The sequence below is a fragment of the Monodon monoceros genome, unplaced genomic scaffold, assembly GCF_005190385.1.
Source record: "Monodon monoceros isolate NGI ecotype Baffin Bay Population unplaced genomic scaffold, NGI_Narwhal_1 Super_Scaffold_9, whole genome shotgun sequence".
In the NCBI taxonomy this organism is placed as follows: Eukaryota; Metazoa; Chordata; class Mammalia; order Artiodactyla; family Monodontidae; genus Monodon; species Monodon monoceros.
The window spans coordinates 32,631,737-32,651,814 of NW_021703786.1; the positions used below are offsets into that span (position 1 = coordinate 32,631,737).

A 20,078-nucleotide genomic window follows, 5' to 3' on the forward strand; every position below is an offset into this window, starting at 1 on the left:
AATCTTATCGCCCACCACTCGAATTTGAAGCCTTTCAGCTGAGCCCACCTGCTTTGGATCCTACCCCCCAAGACTGGATTATTCCTGCACCCTGCCTCTGTGCTCTCCCCACACCCTCTCCCTGTGTCCCCATCTGTGTGCTTCACCTCCTCCAAACCCCACACCCACAGGGCCCTGCCGCACCGGCGGCCCCTACACCCGGCACATCACCTTACTTTCAGGACTTCACCTGCCGTCTTGTGTGCCTCCCCAGCTGGTGCCTTGAGAGTGGGTGGAGGCGGGGTGGGGCTTGTTTTCTGTTACTGGGGTGTTTTGTTTATCCCACCCCTTTTTCACTGCTCATTCTAGGACCTGCACAGACTGGGTGCTCGGACGATGATGGTGTGGGTTACCTGGTGGGAGGATGGGCCTGGAAAGGAGAGTCAGTTGCTTAAATGAGGCTTTAGCTGCTGTGTGGCTTTGGCAGGCTGTGTGTGAGCCATGGGGTGGGGGCAGGGGGTTAATGAGTGACTCCAGGGGGATTTCCAGGCAAATTGTGGGCACTGCCTTTCTGAGAACAGCCTCTCTGCTTTAGCCCGCCCTCTCCCCTCCCTCCCTGGACGACCCCCCCCACCTGAATGCCAGTTCATTCCATAAGAGGCACAGTCCCTATTCCCATTGGGATGGCAGTGATGCCCTCATTCATTCTTTCATTTGTTCATTCATTCGTTCTTTCATTCATTCATCTAACAGATCGTTCTGGGGTGCCTGCTCTGGGGCAGGACTGTTCTAGGCAGAGAACATGATCCTGTTCTCATGGAGCTTGCTTTCCAGTGCGGGGTGGTGGGGGAGGGGACTGGGGGGGGTTGGGGGCAGGTAGATAATACGCAGAATGGTAAATAATTAACTTATCTAGTACATAATAGCAGAATAGTAAATAATTAACTTATCTAGTACATAATAGCATTGTGGAAAAGAAAATAGAAGCAGGAGCTGTTCAGATGTGCTGGGTGGGGAGTAGAGGGCAGGTTGCAGCCTTGAATAGGTCGGACGAGAAGGTGACATCTGAGCACGGCCTTCAAGGAGGTGAGGTCTCTGCCAGCAACAGCTCCATCAAGGCCGAGGCAGGAGCGTACCTGGTGTCTTTGAGGACAGAAGCGCAGGTGGGGTTGGAACTAAGTCGGGGAGCTCAGTGCCTGGGGATGAGGCAGAGGCCAAGGAGAGCCTTGGGGCCGTCAGGCTTTCCCTCCGAGGGCCCTGGGAGCCATGGCAGGATTTGGAGCGAAGCCGTGCCGGCAGCCCACTTCCTAGGGGCTTGTATGGAAGCCGAGAGGCCGGGGCAGCTGAGGGATGAGGGTGCAAGCAAAAGGGACATTGAAGGTGCCTTTTCTCTCCTCTTCGCTCACATACAGGTGACAATAGAATGATGTTTAAGGTGGGGATGAGCTGAAACTCCCACTGCCGCTTCCCAGGGGCTGAGTCTCAACAGCTGTGCCTGCCTTACTCAGCAGAGGCTCTTGCACTGGGGTTGGGGCTTAGCGCAAGGATCCCATCTCCCCTCATCCCTGCCAGTGGAGCCACCCGGGGCCACACGGGCAGGCTGCAGACTGGGCAGCAAAGAATAGTAGTGACAGAGGAAAAAATAAAGGAAATAGGGAAAAAATTACAGGAGGAGAGAGACCAGCTACCCCTGTTTCCCCATGCTTGTTGTGTCGGGGCGGTGAGGGGTGCAGGCTGCTCTCAGAGGACCCCTGGCGGTGGGGTTCTCACCCCTCGGAGTGACCAGTACTGCTCAAGGTCATCCCCTTTCCCCCTCCCCCCAAGAACGTGGGCCTTGACAAGTGCAGGGATGCACGGCATAATGGTAGGAATGTCATGGCTCTTCTTTCATCTTTCCTGTCCTGTGGTCACAGGGACCACCAAGGTGGGCACGCTAGGGGTGGTCCAGAGCTCACCTCGGAAACAGGGTCTTTCTTAAAATGCTGCCAGGAAGACCTGGTCTTGGCTGTCAGCAAATGCCCTATGATGGCAGGTGCACTGAAAACTCGGCCCATAACACACCTGAAACTAACACAACATTGTGAGTCAACTATACTCCAATATAAAATAAAAATTTTTTAACAAAACAACAACAAAAAAAGAAAAAATAAAGGAAACTCAGCCCATAATGGAATGCCTAGCGCCCATCTTTGGGGGACTTCTCTGTGACTTATACATATGGCGGAAGAGATAGCTAAGGACTGTGACCCGGACCCCCGTGTACCTGGTGACGCCTTAGAAACGTGTCCGTGCTCTGTTGGAAACGCTTGGAGAAAGGAAAAGACGAAGGGCAGAGTGGAGTCTTTTGCTGCACATTTCCCCCACGCTTGAGTGTACTTCCAAATGGCCGCACCAAGCCCCTGGGTACCGGCTCTCCTGGGGACACTTTCCTACCCATCGCCTTGCACTCTTTTACTTCCCAACTAAATGGCCCAGGGAGGCGGAACGAGATGGTGGCCCAATGGCTGGGCCCATGGAGCAGTAGTCGTAAACAGCAATATTAAAATATGACCGACTTGCATTGATTTAGCAGACTTCCTTTCAACCAACGATCATGTTCACTGCCCTTGAGCCGCAGAGGCTCCTGTGTGAGATCATCAGGGAGAGGAACTATTTTTATAGATGAAAAATCTGACGCCCTGGACGGGAGGACGGGCTCTTTCCTCCGTCCATCCATCGTGTGTGTGTTTGTGGGGGGGGGGGGGGGGGTAGGGGAGAGGTGCGGCAGCTAAAATGGTGATTCCTGCCATAACCATAATTGAGAGGGAAAAGCTGGGGCTCTGGGAAGACGAAGCGTGTCACAGTTCGGAGCGGCCGTGGGGATGACCTCACCCAGGGGACGAGAGCCATCCAGAGGACGCGCCGACGGAACTTTCCCTCGGGGTCCAAATGTGAGTCACCATGGCTCTGGTCCCTGCAGCAGGCTCCGTCCCCAGGCCTCCCACTTCACCCTGGGACATCGTGGTCACTGGTCAGGCCTCATGATTCACTCGGTCCCTCAAGCCAGCAGCCAGGGGTGGAGTCTCTCTCCTGGCATCTGTCCCCTCAGTGCTATCAACGCAGATGCTATGTGCGGGACGTGTGTAGCAGAGAAAGCACCTCACACCCTGCAGGGGTCAGGCCAAAGCCACTGCCACAGCCAGTGGATTTCAAAATGCAGTTTGGAAAGTACGGGGTGCTCCGTGGAGCGAGGACAGCCACAGCCTGACCTCTCCGAGCCCCCAGGGATGAGTCACGCCGTGATACCTGAGAGGTGGGGGGATAAACAAAGCTCACCAACGAGGAGCTCCACGTTGGCGCCCCATCTAGACAAGCGAGTTCACCCAAAAGGCCAGCGGCTGGCAGGGTGTCAGGTTTCTCACCACACCCAGGGCTCAGCCTCTGCTGTCATTTCTCCTCCTTGGTTTTCATCTTCTAAGGATAGAAATAGTGTCATCTTTTCTCAGTCTGTCAGTCTCACACCTGCCGGCAGCTCCTGGCCGGGAGATGCCCAGTTGCTATGCAATTTGATGTCATCTCTGTTTACTGTCTGTTTTAGAAACCAGGTAGCGAGAGGGACTTTTTGAGGATGAAAAAAAAGTAAATCCCCAAACTATTTCAGTGAGGATTTTTTGTTTTTGTTTTTTTTATCTCTTGTGCTTTATTTTCATATTTTCCTTTTCTCTCTCTAACTTTGTCTTTTTAATTACAAACAAATATTATTCTGTAGGAGAGACCATACATGAGTGGGGAAGGAAGGATTACCCAAAGAGGTATATGAGTTTGTTTTCCCAGATGAGATTTATCAGATGTCTATCTGGGTGATTCCTCCTGAGAGATTTACTCCAGACCCACCATAGGAGCCTGATGCCAGCATCTTGGCCTTGGTGGCCAGTCCTGCCTCTCACCTGACGCAAGAAGGAGGGAAGCATGTTAATAGCAATGGGACTCAGTTTCCCTACCTTCAACCCCTGTTATTCCCAAGAGGGAAGCTGACTTATTGCCTCACAGTTGTGTCCTTTGGTTCATCAGTTCTGGAATTTTCCACTTCTAGTCCGTTCCCAAACAGAGGGTTGGGAAGGTAGGAGAGCGCCATTAAAGGTCAAAGGTGACACAGACCTCACCCAGCCTCAGGCCTAGGTGGACACCTGTCAGGCTCTCTCTCCAGACTCCTGGTGGGTCAGGACTCACCGTCCCAGTTGAGGGAGTGGGGTGAAGAGCAGGAAGGGTGGAGGCTGGGTCCCAGGGATGCTGTTTGGCCTAAACCAATGAGGGTCAGCTCCACAGGACTCAGCTGACCTTGGAAAACAGGTGGTCGAAGGTACGGGCATGAATGTCCCTTGGCCAAGGTGTGAGAGCTTGTGTGAAGCTCCAGTGACTCACTCTGCTTAGCAAACGATAAAAGAGAAGTGACTCACTTTCAACCCTGAACGAGAACTCCTAAGGCCAGGCCGCCAGCACCTGTCTGGGACATGGTTAGTTATTAACGCTGCCGGTAAGAGTGTCATGGGAACCAGACGCTGGCCTGGATTTGCTGGAGGCGGCCTGACTGCTCCCAGCTCCCACACCATCCACTCACCTTCTTAGGGCTCCTTCCGGCCTGACCCCGAGTGCAGAAGAGGCCATGGACCTCTTAGTTGTAGAGCATCTCTCAAGGTGCCCCTCGGGGTGCAAATTGCACAAAGGACGAGGTTTGGTGAGGGGAAAGCACAGCCGACAGATCAGCCCGAACACGGGCATTCCAGGAGTGGACTGCGGATGCACTCCCTGCCCTGCGGGTGCTGCCCCCAGAGTTCTGCTTTCTGGGGCTCCGTCAGACCTGCAGTGCATGGCTTCGGGTGGTGTGGGCGACATTGTCCAGGGGCCCCGCCGAAGAGGAACTCTGCCACCTCCCGTGGAGGCCCTGGACCCAGGATCATCAGCTCAGGCCCTACTGACCTGTGACCCCAGAAGACGGTAGTGGCCTTGCTCCATTCTGCCCTGCGGTCAGCCCACCATGTCCTGCGGCTGCTTGGGACAGCTTAGGGAAACAGAGGGCCCGGCTCTGAGCACAGTTACAGGGCAGGTTGGGAAAGCCGTAGCTTGTGAGTTGAGCACGGACGGCATTCATATCAGCTCTGCCCTCTCCTCTTTCTTTTCCCTGCCTGGAAAAGGACACAGTGGGGGGACTTCCCTGGCAGTCCAGTGGTTAAGACTTCACCTTCCAATGCAAGGGGTGCAGGTTCGATCCCTGGTCGGGGAACTAAGATCGCACGTGCCTCACAGTCAAAAAAAAAAAAAAAAATAGCCAAAGCATAAAACAGAAGTAATATTGTAATAGACTCAATAAAGACTTTAAAAATGGTCCACATCGAAAAAATCTTTAAAAATAAAAAAAGTACACAGTGGGCAGCTTCTCCTCCCAGATCCCCCAGAGCATCCTTCACTGCTCTTGGGGCGGCCCAGCCTGGGCACAAGCCATGCCCTCCTCTCTCCCTCCCCCAAGTCCATGCCCTTCCACTTCCAGGCGTCAAACAGGAGGACAGATTGAATGGGAAGAGGCGGGAATTTTGGTGAGTCAGGCTCCCAGGGTCCAAACAGGAAGCCCATTGCCCAGAGGGAAGAGCCGTCCCCAGTATTTGTTGCCACATGTAAAGCCCTAAAGTCCTGGGGGGCAGTACAGAGAGGGTGGGGTCACCAGTTGCCCCCTGGGCTGTGGAAGGAGCCCTGGCCTAGCCACTGGGGCACGTGCTCCCTGGGTGGCCCTGAGGAAGTCATCGAGTTACTGCAGCAGTTTCCCCATCTGTGAAGTGGGAATCATAACAACACCTGTCCTGCTTACTTGACAGGGTCTGTGTGAGGCCAGCTGAGATCACTGAGCATGTGACCAGGGCTCCGGGAGCGGTAAAGGCCACCCAGGTTGGGGTTGAGACACCGGGGTGCTTATGGTGATTAGCAGTAAAGCAGGGCCTGAGGCTTGTGCTCTCCTGGGAAGGTGGCTTCGCAGGCACCCACCTGTAGCTTAAGAGCTTCTTGGGCCGCACACAGCTGCTAAGTCACCGCCTGGTGCGTGTGCTTTGTCTGGGCTCCAGCCTGAACAGACAGCCTGCCCTTGGCCGCTGCAGGGCATATGCTCCTCTACCTTCTCTCCCTTTCTTAGTGGACGGGGCAGGAGCAAAAAGAGATCCTAGGGTCTTGCCTCTTAGGTTTTCCCGAGAGACCTTCTGACTGCCCGTGTAGAAACTCTGGTGGCGCTGAGTCCACGTAATCACTGGGGTGGTGATTTTGGTGTCTCCTGCCGTATGATCTGTCCTGACTTGTCACCTTCTAGCCATCAAAGACGAGAGAGGCGCATAGGAGTGTCCGATCGTATGCTGTGTACCAAGGAGGTGCTTGACCAATAGTTGTTGAATACACAAATCATCTAATCTTAGTTTATGTTGCTTCGTGGTGTTCCATGCATTCACTGAGAAGAGGACTGTTGAGATTGACGGGATCTTTCCTGATGGGGCAGTAACCATCTATTTAGTGCCTTTTCTGTGCCCAGCACTGTGCTGAATGGATTGGGTACAATCCTGGTTCTCATAAAACCCAACTCTTTTGACTACCTAATCCCATCCCCCAACCTAATCCCATCCCCCATTCACACCCAGGACCTCCTGTACGTCTTTCCAGAGAGGTGTTTCCTGCGTGAACGCTTCAACAACAGAGAATTCCACCTCTCCTAAGGCCACCCACTCTCACATTGGCAACTCCAGTCGTTGGGAAGCTCATTCATTGAGGGAGGCTCCCGCTGCTTCTGCATACTTCCAAGAGGGACTGAATTCTGGGACCTGGACGAATCAGAGGAGACTGAGGTTACTGAGACTTGAAGAAGTGGAGAGAGAAAGGAGCCGCAGACCCCCTGTAGGGGGTTAAATAGTATCCCCCAGAATTCGTGTCCACTTAGAACCTCACAGTGGGGCTTTATTTGGGAATAGGGTCTTTACAGATGTAGTTAGTTAAGGATCCAATGGCAAGTTCTTAGGAGAGAAGAGAAGGGGAGACAGACACAGAGAAGAAGGCAACATGAACTTGGAGGCAGAGTGGAGTGATGCGTCCACAAGCCAAGGCTTGCTGGGAGCCACCAGAAGCTGGGAGAGAGGGCTCTCCCTCAAGGCCTCCAGAAAGGCACCAACCGTGCCGACACCTTGACTTTGGACTTCTGACCTCCAGAACTGTGAGAAGATAGATGTCTGTTGTTTTAAGCCACCTGTTTGTGGTGATTCGTTACAGCAGCCTTGGGAAACTAAAACGTCGTCCAACTGCGAAGAGCAGCATCAGAGTACGGAAGCAGAGATAAACATGCTTCTTGGGGGCCTGGAGGAAGCAGACTCGAGGTGAGGGGCCGAGGGGAATGGGCTACACTTCAGGGCGGCTCATCTGTTAGGGAGGAGGGTCTGCAGGCCAGAGGGGCCCCTGGGTGGAGGACCTTGACTCCAGGCTGTGGTGTATATAGAGGAGAACCCGTTTGCCAGGAAACTTGACGGTCTTCAGGGCCCAGAAAGGTACCCACCCTGGGTTCTCTGACTCTGACCTCTCTCTGCTAAACTGTCCCCAGTTCCTCCTTCTTTATTCATGGAAAGGGATCAAGCCAAACTTAACCCTGATACCACCCTGCAAATAAATATGTGACTTTTACAATGACAGAAGTAATTATAAGACGCTTACCGCGAGAAACGTTTACAAAAGGCCAGGAAAATATTTAGGATCCATATTCAGTTATCTATTACTCCATTATTATGAAATCGTACTTCTGTATTTTTATGGGTATTATTTCATCGTCGCATTATGACATGGTAATTTTTGAACATTTTCAATGCTTTTTTTGTTTTTTTCCTTTGCTGTGAAATAAGGCCCTGATGACAATGCTGGTAGCAAGAACTGTATTCATATCTGTACTAGTTTCCTGCGGCTGCTGTAACAAATTACCACCAACTTGGTGGTTTTAAAAAAACACACATTTATGATGAATTGGGCGATTGGGTTTGACATGTATACACTGACTGATGTGTATAAAATTGATGACTAATAAGAACCTGCTGTATAAAAAAAATAAATTAAATAAAATTCAAAAAAACACACACATTTATTGTCTTACAGTTCTGGAGGCCCGAAGTCTAAAATGAGTCTTCTGGGGCTAAAATCAAGTTGTTGGCAGGGCTGGTTCCTTCCGGGGGCCCCCCGGGGGGAGAATTGTCCCGGGGGCCTCTCCCAGGTTCTGGAGGCTGTCGGCATACCTTGACTTGTAGCCACATCACTCCCATCTTTACCTTTGTGGTCCTATCGTGTCCTCCTCTCTGGAGTCAAATCTTCCTCTGCTTCCCTCTTATAAGGACACCTGTGATTGCATTTAGGGCTCATCTGGATAATCCAGAATCATCTCCCCCGTTTAAGATCCTTAATCTCATTTGCCAGGTCCCTTTTGCCACATGAGGTAATATTTATAGGTTCCAGAGATTAGAATATGTCTCTCTTGGGGGAGGGGTGCATTAAGGCGTGTCATGCTTGAGCCTGTTACCATGTCCGTGACTATTTTCTTACAATAAATTCCTGTAAGTGGAAATAAAGGGTGAAAGGGCAAAACTAACCTTGCGTGAAATGTTTGGAGAAAGTCTACAGAGTTAAATAGATTGAACCGGTGTCTTTTTTTTTTTTTTTAACATCTTTATTGGAGTATAATTGCTTTACAATGGTGTGTTAGTTTCTGCTTTATAAGAAAGTGAATCAGCTATACATATACATATATCCTCCTATCCCCTCCCTCTTGCATCTCCCTCCCACCCTCCCTATCTGGTGTCTTTTTGCTACGGTCCCTTTAAGAGCCCTTCTTAGCTCTCCTTAGAGTCAGATCTGATGGGGAAGCGGGGGCAGGGGGGCGGGCTGTAGATTGAAATCCCCGTTAGAGGAATCATTTAAAGTTAGCCTCTAGGAAGCTCAGGGCTAATGAGATAATTCCCATTAGGAGAGGAAGGAAGTGAAGGTGGCTTGACATCCCTTCTGTCTCTAATTTATATGATTCACTGAGACCTCCCCCTCTTCCCCCCAGGGGCCCCCCTCCTTCGGCTGGTTCCACTGTCCACCCTCGTCCTGCCAGCCAGGGCTCTGGTTTCCAGCAAGTCCCAGCACGCCGAGAAACCTGGGAAGGTTGCCTTCTGCCCAGACGCGGCATTCGGGCTCTTTTCTTGGCAGCTGTGCCGGAGGATCTGTTCTTTGCCTCTTTCTCTTTTCCCAGAGCCTCGCCCAGCTCCCCTCCACCTCCACCCCTGCCCAACCAGCCGGGATGGGGGCTGGTGTCTATGGGACCAAAGAAAAGAGAAAAGCTTTCAACAGAACACAGGCAGGCTCCAGGGGACCTTAGAGGCTACGGCTGCCAAGATCTCGTTTGCCCCCCCCCCCCCCCCCCCCCGCCCCATCCCTCTGTACTTTCAGAGGGAAGAGAGAGAGAGAGAAAAGAAGGGAGGGAGAGAACAAGAGAAAGATTCTCTTCCTGTTTTGCTCAGCTGCCTACACTTTGGGTCAAAGCTCTCTCTGCAAACATGAAAATCCAGTTTGGGTCTTTAATTAGAAAAGTGTGAAGTAGCCTAAGGTTCAGGGTTTTTCGAGTTCACATCAAACCCTGGAAACACATCTGGGGGTTGCAGAGAGGGACACCCAGTCTCATTGCGGGCATGTTGCCATCAGACTTGCCTCTGTTCTTCACTGGACCTGGTGGGGACAATGCTAGTCACACCCCACGCCCCCGTGTCCAGGAAGGGTCCCTGGCACGTCAAGGGAGGTGGGGCTCTTTCTTGCCCCTGGTTTCAGTCTTTTCTGCCTCTCATCCTCCCCAAGGGAGGCCATATGGTGGAGTGTTCTGAGTCAGGGCCGAGGGCCAGAGCCGCGCTGGCCCCGGGGACAGCCCCGCGGCCCTGATGTGCCGTGTGGGTGGCCTGTCCTGTGAACTTGCTGCCTGACCTCCCAGCGCCTCTGAGAGCCCAGCTGCAGCGTTGGGGAACAGCCTGGCCCCGCCATGACCGCAGGGCGCTGAGACCCAGCTTCCCTGTCACCTTGACACGTGCACCACACGCTGTCCGGGCCGGGGCAGACAAGACAGAGCCCCGTAGGCATCCTTCCCTGTTGGGTTGGCTTTTCAGGCTGTGGCATCTCTAATGAGAGTGACACAGAGACAGACAAACCAGGGGTTTAAGGAAGACAGGACACACGTTAAAAGCAGGAGAGAAGCCAGGGAAAGACGTACGAGTTGAAGGCAGAGGGGGTCTGTGCATCTCGCCATTACATGATGGCAGAGGTGGAGTTCCCAGTGGCCTCAGCTAGGCTGGAGTGACACAGAGACAGACAAACCAGGGGTTTAAGGAAGACAGGACACACGTTAAAAGCAGGAGAGAAGCCAGGGAAAGACATACGAGTTGAAGGCAGAGGGGGTCTGTGCATCTCGCCATTACATGATGGCAGAGGTGGAGTTCCCAGTGGCCTCAGCTAGGCTGGAGACAAGGGCGCGGTCCTGTTCCGTCAGTGGCCTTGTGCACGGCCTTTGTCACCTGCTCATGACTCGTGGCTGCCTCCCCAGCTCCCTGTACCTGGAGTTCCCAGACTTTTTAGGGGCCGTCGAGGGAGCATGGAAAGAGGTGAGGGTTAATTTCAATGCTAGAAACAACATTATGGGTCAAATAAGGAGGAAAAAAAGGAGTGATGGAAGATGGAGCTGGAGTTTTGTACACCCCTTAGGTCTGGGCTACACCGGGAATATAACCAAGGCACTTACTTCCTCCTTCCTTGGAAACGTACTACCTGGATTCTTTCATAGAGACAGTGCTACAGGGAAATACGGTAATAATGACAAACACTACTCACTGAGCCTCTATCCTCCTAACAACCCTGCGATGGAGGAGGTATGACCATTATTCCTGCTTACAGAGGGATTAAAGAGAATGGAGGTCCCTTGCCCGGGACCCAGGATTTGAGCCTTGATCTGACTCTGTGTCATTGAGCTAAGGTGTCTCCAGTGAGATGTGCTCCCTGAAGCTTTTCCCATTGGTAGGATTGAGCGTCCATGCCACTGAGTTGCGAGTGATTCACTTGTTCGTTCGTTCGTTCATTCATTCATTCGTTCATTCATGTGCCTGTTCAGGTCCACACAGTAAGCCAGGTACTCTGAATGCAAAGGAGAAAAACCTGGCCTCACTCCTCCAGCTGCCAGACCTGTGTGGGCCTCCGGAACGTTCAGGAGGCATTCAGGCACCTGCCAGCACCTGCCTGCCTTCAGTGCACGTGCTCTTTCTCTCCAGGCCGATGCGCAGTCCGTCTTGGTGTCCAGATCCAGATAGCTCAGAGGTCCTTCTGTGTCCTCACTGCGGGTGGGTTGCAGGCCTTGAACATTAGGGTAGGCAGTGGAGCCCAACAAGGGACGTCAAGGACCAGGTGTGAGGGCTGTCAGTTTCTCCCTCTTGAGGGAAGAGTGTAGTAAACGCCCTGCTCTCTGGAACCCCCTCCCTGGCGTGACTCACAGAGGGGAGAGGAGCTCCTGCATGGTCCCCAAGTAGATGTCTCCCCGTCCCCAGATACCCATGGTTGCAGCAGGGCTGGGACACTCCCGGGCCCGGTCCCTCATTTGCTGTTGTTAAATGGGCCATCTGAAGAGAGAGAGGAGAAGGGCCTTGTGATTGGCCGTTGGGCGGCCCCAGAGGGACATATTGCATGATAAGGAGAGGACAGAGGGAGGCTGGAGCTGGGGTCCCTATTATCTTAAAGTCCATCTTTGGGAACAGTCCCCTGCGGATAAACAAGGGGTCTGGGCCGGCTGGTTCGGAAGCGTCTTTGATCCACCTAGAAGTTAATGCTTTTCAGTGGAGCACCACAGAGCAGCCCCACCCAGGGCCATAGAGATAACAGGCCGGTGCAGTCACCCACCACCGGCCTCTTGATAATGCCGGGTTTTATTGAGGTCTGGTTTTCGCCCAATGGGAACACATCCGGCGAGCATCAAAGGGAGCCTGCGTCACCTTGTGCAAAGAATCCCGGGCCCTCAGGTGTGTGCGTGTTGGGAAGGGTGTGTGCGTGGCTGTGTGTGCACAAGGCTGCCCGTTGGTAATTTCCTTTTCTAGAGGTCAGAGGCCACCAGCCCCACAGGGGCCTTGACAAGTCACAAACTCCACTCCCTTGTTCTGGCTGGTCCAGCTCCTAAGATGTACCTGCAGGTGATGGGTTAACATCTTACGTGGAAGAGCCACTCCATGTTGTTTTGTCCTTGACTGTATGCTACAAAGGCAGTTGGTATAAGGATTTTAAGGGAGGGGACTTCCCTGGAGGCCCGGCGGTTAAGACTCCACCCTTCCAGTGCAGGGGGCACAGGTTCGATCCCCGGTCAGGGAACTAAGATCCCACATGCTGCATGGCGCAGCCAAAAAAAAAAAAAAAAAAAGAATTTTAAGGGAGAAATGAGGTAGATGCTCAGAAAGAACAAAGCTTATCACTTGGGAATCGCAGACTTGCTCCTTTGTTGATCTTGAAGGTTTTTGCACTATGTGGATCAAACCTCAGGGTTGTAGATCTCACCTATAGGAGTGAAAGAAACAGGGCGGGCATGGGGGATGGTGGAGGAATAGATGGGGTGTGTAAGGTCACGTGTTTGCGGGGATAGAGTGATGGAGACAGTGGTTGAGTGCGGTCCTGGGGGGGAGGGGCATCCTCTCCACCTGCCCCCAGGCGGTGCCTCTTGGCCGCCTCAGATTTCATCTGGGCAGTCAGGCTGCTGGGCATCGCACATGGGCCCCTGGAGATAGGAGCAGAGAAACACCACCCCTACAACAGAACATCTGGAAGCTTTTTAAAGTTTATTTTTCAACGCATTTGCAAGAGTCAGGACATTTGCACACAAGGTTTACAGGCTGGAGGGAACCCAGGGGTTGTAGTTAAGAGTGAGGATGCGGGCTTCCCTGGTGGCGCAGTGGTAGAGAGTCCGCCTGCCAATGTAGGGGACGCGGGTTCGTGCCCCGGTCTGGGAGGATCCCACATGCCGCGGAGCGGCTGGGCCCATGAGCCATGGCCGCTGAACCTGCGCGTCCGGAGCGGCTCCGCAACGGGAGAGGCCACAACAGCGAGAGGCCCGCGTACCTTCCCCCCCCCCAAAAAAAATAGTGAGATGCATTCTGTTTTTGTTTTTTTAAATAAATTTATTTATTTATTTTTGGCTGCGTTGGGTCTTCGTTGCTGCGCACGGGCTTTCTCTAGTTGCGGCGAGCGGGGGCTACTCTTCGTTGCGGAGCGTGGGCTTCTTGTTGTGGTGGCTTCTCTTGCTGTGGAGCACGGGCTTCAGTAGTTGTGACACGTGGGCTCAGTAGTTGTGGCTCGCGGGCTCTAGAGCACAGGCTCGGTAGTTGTGGCGTAGCACGGGCTTAGTTGCTCCGCGGCATGTGGGATCTTCCCAGACCAGGACTTGAACCCGTGTCCCCTGCATTGGCAGGCGGATTCTCAACCACTGCGCCACCAGGGAAGCCCGAGAGTGAGATGCATTCTGACTCTGTGAGCAAGGGCAGTATGTAGGAAGGGAAGGTGGGAGCCTTGGAAATGGTCAGTGGGAGCCGTAAAGTCCTATGTATTCTTTGCACAGGAACCTGTTAAAAGTCTCTGGGAACAGAAGAGGCACCTGGGCTCCTTGCCTGTGTGATAGCACTGATACAGGGCAGCCGGATTTCTTCTGCCTTATTCCAATCAGGTGCATTCAGTGGACTGGCAGAATCCCCAGGATGGGAAGGGCACACACTGGGCGGCTCCATCCCACTGAGCCTTCTCCTCTTAGAGACCCACGGGGAGTTAGCGCCTCCTGTAGGAGTTCCAGACTCACACCTGTTGCTCATCTTTCCATCCAGGTGGCCCAGTGGGGCTGACGTAGGCAGGGACCAGAGAGGCTAGTTCATCCTGGTGCTGTGAGCATCCTCTTGCCCCTCCTCTCTCTCTTTCCTTATCACCTCCTTCCCATCCTCCTCTTTTTTTTTTTTTTTTTTTTTTTTTTTTTGCGGTACGCGGGCCTCTCACTGCTGTGGCCTCTCCCGTTGCGGAGCACAGGCTCCGGACGCGCAGGCGCAGCGGCCACGGCTCACGGGCCCAGCCGTTCCGCGGCATGTGGGATCCTCCCGGACCGGGGCACGAACCCGCGTCCCCTGCATTGGCAGGCGGACTCCCAACCACTGCGCCACCAGGGAAGCCCCTCCTCTTTTTTCTCTTCCTCTTTCTCCTTTCCTCCACCCCCTCCCCATGCCTCCCCCAGTGACATCCTGGACTTCACGATTTGGGCCAAAGGAAACAAGGAAACGCTTGGCTGAGCATTTCGGCCGGGCAGGCTGGGGCTGAAATAATGAAGGAAAAAGTCCCGGCAGGAGAGAGAATTTACACATGACTGCCTCCTTCTTTTCACGAAGTCAGAGCGTCAACCTGTCAACCTGTTCAGCTCTCCCTCTCGCTTGGTGGCTGGTTTCTCATTTAATTCTCTCCTCCCTTTCCACTCCGACCTACTTAGCAACCCCCAGCCAAGCTTATTTTCAGGGCTACATTCAATACATGTGGAGTTTCTCCTTGCGCAGAGCGTATCCCTGTGGGAGGATTCTGGTTTCAGTGCCTGGAGAGTTTACCAGTTGGATGGAGAACGCAGGCTCTTCGTTTCTAAGCAGGCCCCGTGGCTGTGGCGCCGTCTTTATTGAGGCAGTTGTTCGTGCTGAGTGCGCTCATGTTTATAGTGCCTGGTGGGAGCTGGCTCACCGCGTGCTGCGTTCATTGAGGGAGCAAACTGAGGCTTTGCGTTGTTACTCATGGGAGACACTGAAAGGTGTCCACCCTGTTCTGATGGGAAACGAGGTGACACAGCCCCTGGGAATTCCACGCCATCCAGTCACCCCGTCTGGCAGCCGGGATGCTCGTTCCCAAGTCTACCCGGGTCGCCCTCGTTACGGTTTCTGCCTAGGAGTACCGTGTGTCCTGGCCATCGTCAGGATTCAGGTGTGTGGCTACCTTCTCCAGCTTGGAGCAGGCTCTCCTCTGGGCCCGCTGGCCCTTTGCAGTGTGCAGCAGTTCTCAGCACTGGCCTCATGCCGGCATCACCCGGACAGCTTTAACTGCCTCGTCCTGTCCTAGTGGGTTCCGACCTCACCAGGCTGGGGTGAGAATTTTGGCCCGGGAATTTTGAAGAACTTCCCAGGTGATTCTAATGTGCAACCAAAGTCAAGAATGAACCGCTGCTCAGAGGCGGTGACGGGGGCGATTTTGTTGCCCGCTCTGCCCCCGACCCCAGATGTAGGCCGGTGTCTGAGACATTTTGAACACCGAGAGGGGCTTCTCCCGGCTTCTAGTGGGTAGAGGTCAGGGGTGCTGCCGAGCATCTTACAATGCATAGGACAGCATCCCCGCCCCCGCCCCTGACCAAGAATTATCCTGCCCAAAAGTCACTAGTGCCAGAATTTGAGAAACCTTGCTCTAGAATGGTGGTTTCACACTTGAGTGTGCACCAGAATGACCCAGAGGGCTTGTGAAGACACAGAATGCTGGGTTCCACCCCCAGAGGTTTTGATTCAGTAAGTCTGGGGTGGGTCCTGGGAATTTGCATTTCTAAGTTCCCAGGTGCTTCTGAAGCTGTTGTCAAGGGTTGCACATTGAGGACCACTACTCCAGAATGACTCTGAATCCTGTTTCCCTAGATCGGTGGTATAGTGGATCCATTATGGTTAGTAGAAAACTCTAAAATTAACAGTGACTCAATAACTGAGGCAGAAGAGCGTTCTCTCTCACGTAACAGAAACCCAAAGAAAGGCCATCCACAGCTAGTATGGCAGTTCTGGAGTTATCAGGGATCTAGGCTTCCACCTTCTGGTTAGCTTATCTTAGTGCATGACTCCCATTTTCATTGGAGCCCCTCAAAGTCCAAGATGGTTGCTGGGGCACCAGCCATTATGTCCTCATGAAGGGAGTAAAGGCAGATAGGGAAAAATGGGGCTCCTCCAAGCACCTTTTGAACAGAAGTTCCACAACACTTTCCACTTCCATTTCTTTGACCAGATCTTAGTCACATGGTCCCAGCTAGCGGCCAAGGGAGGCTGAGAAACGTAGTCTCTTTACTCTGGGCCACAGTGTGCCAGCCAAAAATCAGTTATGTTGCTTAGTAGCAAAGGGAGAACAGGTACTGGGATGGGCACTTAACAGCGTCTGCCCATATCTGCATGTCTAATCCTTCCTTAGAGGTATCATTTATTTGGCATCTGCCACGTGCCATGTGCTTTTCATGCAGTATCTCATTTAATCCTCAAAGCTCTGCAGGGCGGATGGTAACATCATCTCTGTTTTTGCAGATGGCAAAACTGAGGCTTTCAGAGATGAAGCTATTGGCCCCAGTGACGGTCACCAGTGGTCTCATCTGGGAGCCCACTTCAAAGCTTGGGCTGCTTCTTGCCTCAGTTACTTTCAGAGACTTGACTTTTTCCTTCTCAGCCTGTAGAGTGGCTGTTCGACCTCTCCAAGCCAAATTCCCCAGTGTCATCGGTATTTACACTGTGATACCCTCTTCTCTAGGTCTGTGGGGAAACAGACAAGATATGCCCTGATCGACGAGATTAGTTTCCTCTGTGCCACCATAAAATTATCACAGACTTAGTGGCTTTAAACAAGACTCATTTATTCTCTTACAGTCTCTTACGTTAGTCAGTTTCCCAGGGCCGAAGTCAAGGTGTCTGCAGGGCTGTTTCCTTCTGAAAGATCTAGGGAAGAGTTTGTTTCCTGGCCCTTCTAGCTTCTGGGGGGCCACCTGCTTCCCTTGCCTCATGCTTTCTTCCTTGAATCGCTCGCTCCAGCCTCTTGCTTTTGTTAGCACATCTCCTGCACCTTCTCCTGTGTCACATCTCCCTCCGCCTCCCTGTTATAAGGAGACCTGTGATTACATTTGCCCCAGCTCCCCCGATAATCCAGGATAATCTCTGCATCTCAAGGTCCTTAACTTTTGCTGTAGAAGGTTAGCATTCACAGGGTGCTGGATTCATTAGGATGTGAGTATCTTTGGGGCTAATATTCAGCCCATCACAGGGGCCGCCTTGCTGCTGTTCTCCCCTTCCTGGTCCCCAGTTTTTCTCCTATGGGTTGTTCCACGTGTCAACTCTACATGCATTTTTTTTTAACATCTTTATTGGAGTATAATTGCTTTACAGTGGTGTGTATAAAGTTTCTGCTTTATAACAAAGTGAATCAGTTATACATATACACAATGTTCCCATGTCTCTTCCCTCCTGTGTCTCCCTCCCTCCCACCCTCCCTATCCCACCCCTCTAGGCGGTCACAAAGCACTGAGCTGATCTCCCTGTGCTACGCGGCTGCTTCCCACTAGCTATCCACTTTACGCTTGGTAGTGTATATATGTCCATTTTTACTTCTGGTCCGGGAGTTTTCAAAGAGGCCAGAGGCAGGATCTGAAGGGCCAGGTGGTGCTTTGGAGGCTTGTCTAACCAGCTCCTAGTGGCCATAGCAACGGGCACGAAAACATTCGAGTGGGAGAAGTTTGGAGGAAGGGGATCCGGCCCTAGAGGTGGCAGAGTGACTTAACCTGGGGAATGATGCTGGAGGGAGAGGCAAGAACAGCCGCCCTGGCGGTCCCAGGTCCTAACCCCTCCGGGCTGGGTTTCTAAGTAATCTTTCAAATCTCTAGGTGCCTGCTAATCCAAGGTCCCCACTGCCTTTCTCTAAGCTAATAAAGGCGTGTCTTTGGCCAAATACAAATGCTACACCTAGAAGAGTTTGATGAGAGGAGGGGGGAGTGTCAGGCTCTGCTTAGGCTGGTCCTAACCTCATTTTCCTCCCCTGGGTTGATGCCCTCGTTTCCACCCCTCCCCCAGCCCCCTTGGCTGGGTCTGCCCGGCTGGGATGAGTCCGGGGAGGGGTTTGGGGTGGGGTCGTGTGTTTTACTTTTTATTTTATTTTGCCCATGCCTCCCGACATTCCCCTCTGTGTTTAATGTCCCACTGCCAAGTGCATGTGGTTGCCGGGCGACAAGAAGGAAGTCCCTGTGTGATTCACGGGGCTGCCAGTTAATTTGCTAGCTGCGTGAGCCTCTCTGGGGAAAGGGCTTCTCCCTGGTTCCCTCTGGGGTAGCTCAGAGGGCTGCTGACCAGGAAGGGAAAGAAAACTAGAACGTTTAGCAGAACTTTGAGGTTATTGGGGGCGTTTGGGGGTCCGAAGGAAAGAGAGTGTCCAGAGGGCCTGGACAGCACCTGGGCGGGGTGTCCGGTTTCCCTCTTGGCCACCAATCGGAGGGCCGCCTGGAGCACCAGGGTGCCTCTGCTTAGGCTCGTTGGCTGGCTTTTCCGGGGTGCTGACTCCCGCACATGCAGGCGCTCTCTCCCTTCACAGTCCTCCTGCAGACGAGCGCCCTCGACCGTCTTCCTCCTACTCGACCTCCTCCAGGCCCTTAGGTGATGTCCTCCCATCCCTAACAGTCAGCATCCTTCTCTCTGGTTTCACGGTAGCCGCCCACATCCCCGCCAGGGGTTCAGCCAAAGCCCACAGGAAGGAGAGCTGCCTTGAACCAGGCTGAGCCCTGACCCTCGCCGGTCTCTAGGGACGCAGAGTTGGCCCGACTGCCCCCAGAAACCTTAGTGCATCCCCCTCAGATATTGCTGTCCTTCTAGCCTCGTGCTTCACAGTGTTGCCTCCCCACTATGACCCACAGGGGTGGGGTTTGCCTGTCTGGTTTATGTCTGCATTCAGAGCATCTCATCCAATGTGGTGCTTGTGAACGCATGGATTTGCAAGTTATTCCTCGTAGGTTGGTAGGTTGATGGTGATTGTTGGAACCAGACACGTGGAGCCCGGATTATCTGGGTTCGTGAATAGGTCTCAGCAGTTTTCAAATGGGGAAGTCCCCTGAGGGCATTTAATGCTAATAAACACATTTGTCACTCAGAAACGGGTTAGAGGGCGTGGTAGGAAGCCAGGAAAGCATGGCGAGTCCTAGTGCATCTTCATTTGCTTGCAATCAGCATTACAGAAAGAGAACTGTGTCAAGTCGTGTCTTCCCATTTCCTTGGAGGGGCCCCATCCACTCTGGATAATCTCCTAATTCGTTGTTAAGGGTCTTGTGGAAGCAGAGAGCCGTTCCAGCTGAAGTGCACATTAGGGTGAGGGACCGGATGCTTGTCATCCTATGTTGAGAACATTGGCACCCTCTGTGCCTCAGTTTCCCCATGTGTAAACTGGGTAGTCTGACACCTCCATGCCCCCGGCCCCATATCTCATGGACATAACAGGGGCATGCTGAAAAACAGAATTTTCCGCTTCCTCTGAGCAGGCTGTATTCAGTGGGGTTTTTTTGTTGTTGTTGTTGTTTTTAAATCATTTATGGGTGTAGTGGTGAGATTTGTGTAGAGGGTTCCCAGCCATGATTCAGAATACAGGGAGTTCCTTGAATGGTGTAAATTGGCCTTTCTTCTTCCTGAATGAACATAATGCTTTTAGAAGCAGTGTATGTTCTGTTCAGTAGCTAGAACGTTCTGGACTAAAGGCAGTAAGGTGACGCTCATTGTTGAAAGACATCTGTTGAAAGGACAGAAGCCGGAATCTCACTGTTATGCTGTTTCTTGGTCCACAGGCCTGGAAGGCAGGACAGGTAAAGAGCTGTTGCTCTTCACCCACACTTCCCACCAGGAACCTTAGTGGAGCCAAAGTTTGCCGCTAGGACCACCGCAGGACCTGGCTAAGGTAGGACCATCTCCTAAGAGGCAAGAGCTCTGGATTTGATTGAGAATTCTTATTTTGGAGAATAAAGAAACTTCTGGATTGGAGAAGACATTTGAGGAGAAAGCAAAGACCCTTGCCCTGAAGAATAGTGTCTGTGTTGACCTGCGTGACCTGGAGGCCACCTACAATTAAAGATAGTGTCTGTGTTGACCTGCGTGACCTGGAGGCCACCTACAATTAAAGAAGATGCCAAGGGGCTTCCCTGGTGGCGCAGTGGTTGAGAGTCCGCCTGCCGATGCAGGGGACGCGGGTTCGTGCCCCGGTCCGGGAGGATCCCCCGTGCCATGGAGCGCCTGGGC

The 20,078-nt window shown here is 52.8% G+C and overlaps 1 long non-coding RNA gene across 1 annotated transcript in view; it reads left to right on the forward strand.

The window, feature by feature from the left end:
• Window positions 1–20,023, forward strand: part of LOC114889293 — a 148,040-nt gene extending 128,017 nt beyond the window's left edge. The window contains exon 4 of the long non-coding RNA XR_003792000.1: window positions 19,631–20,023. This is a non-coding gene — a long non-coding RNA (uncharacterized LOC114889293). The remainder of the gene's footprint in view (window positions 1–19,630) is intronic.
• Window positions 20,024–20,078: the final 55 nt, after the last annotated feature.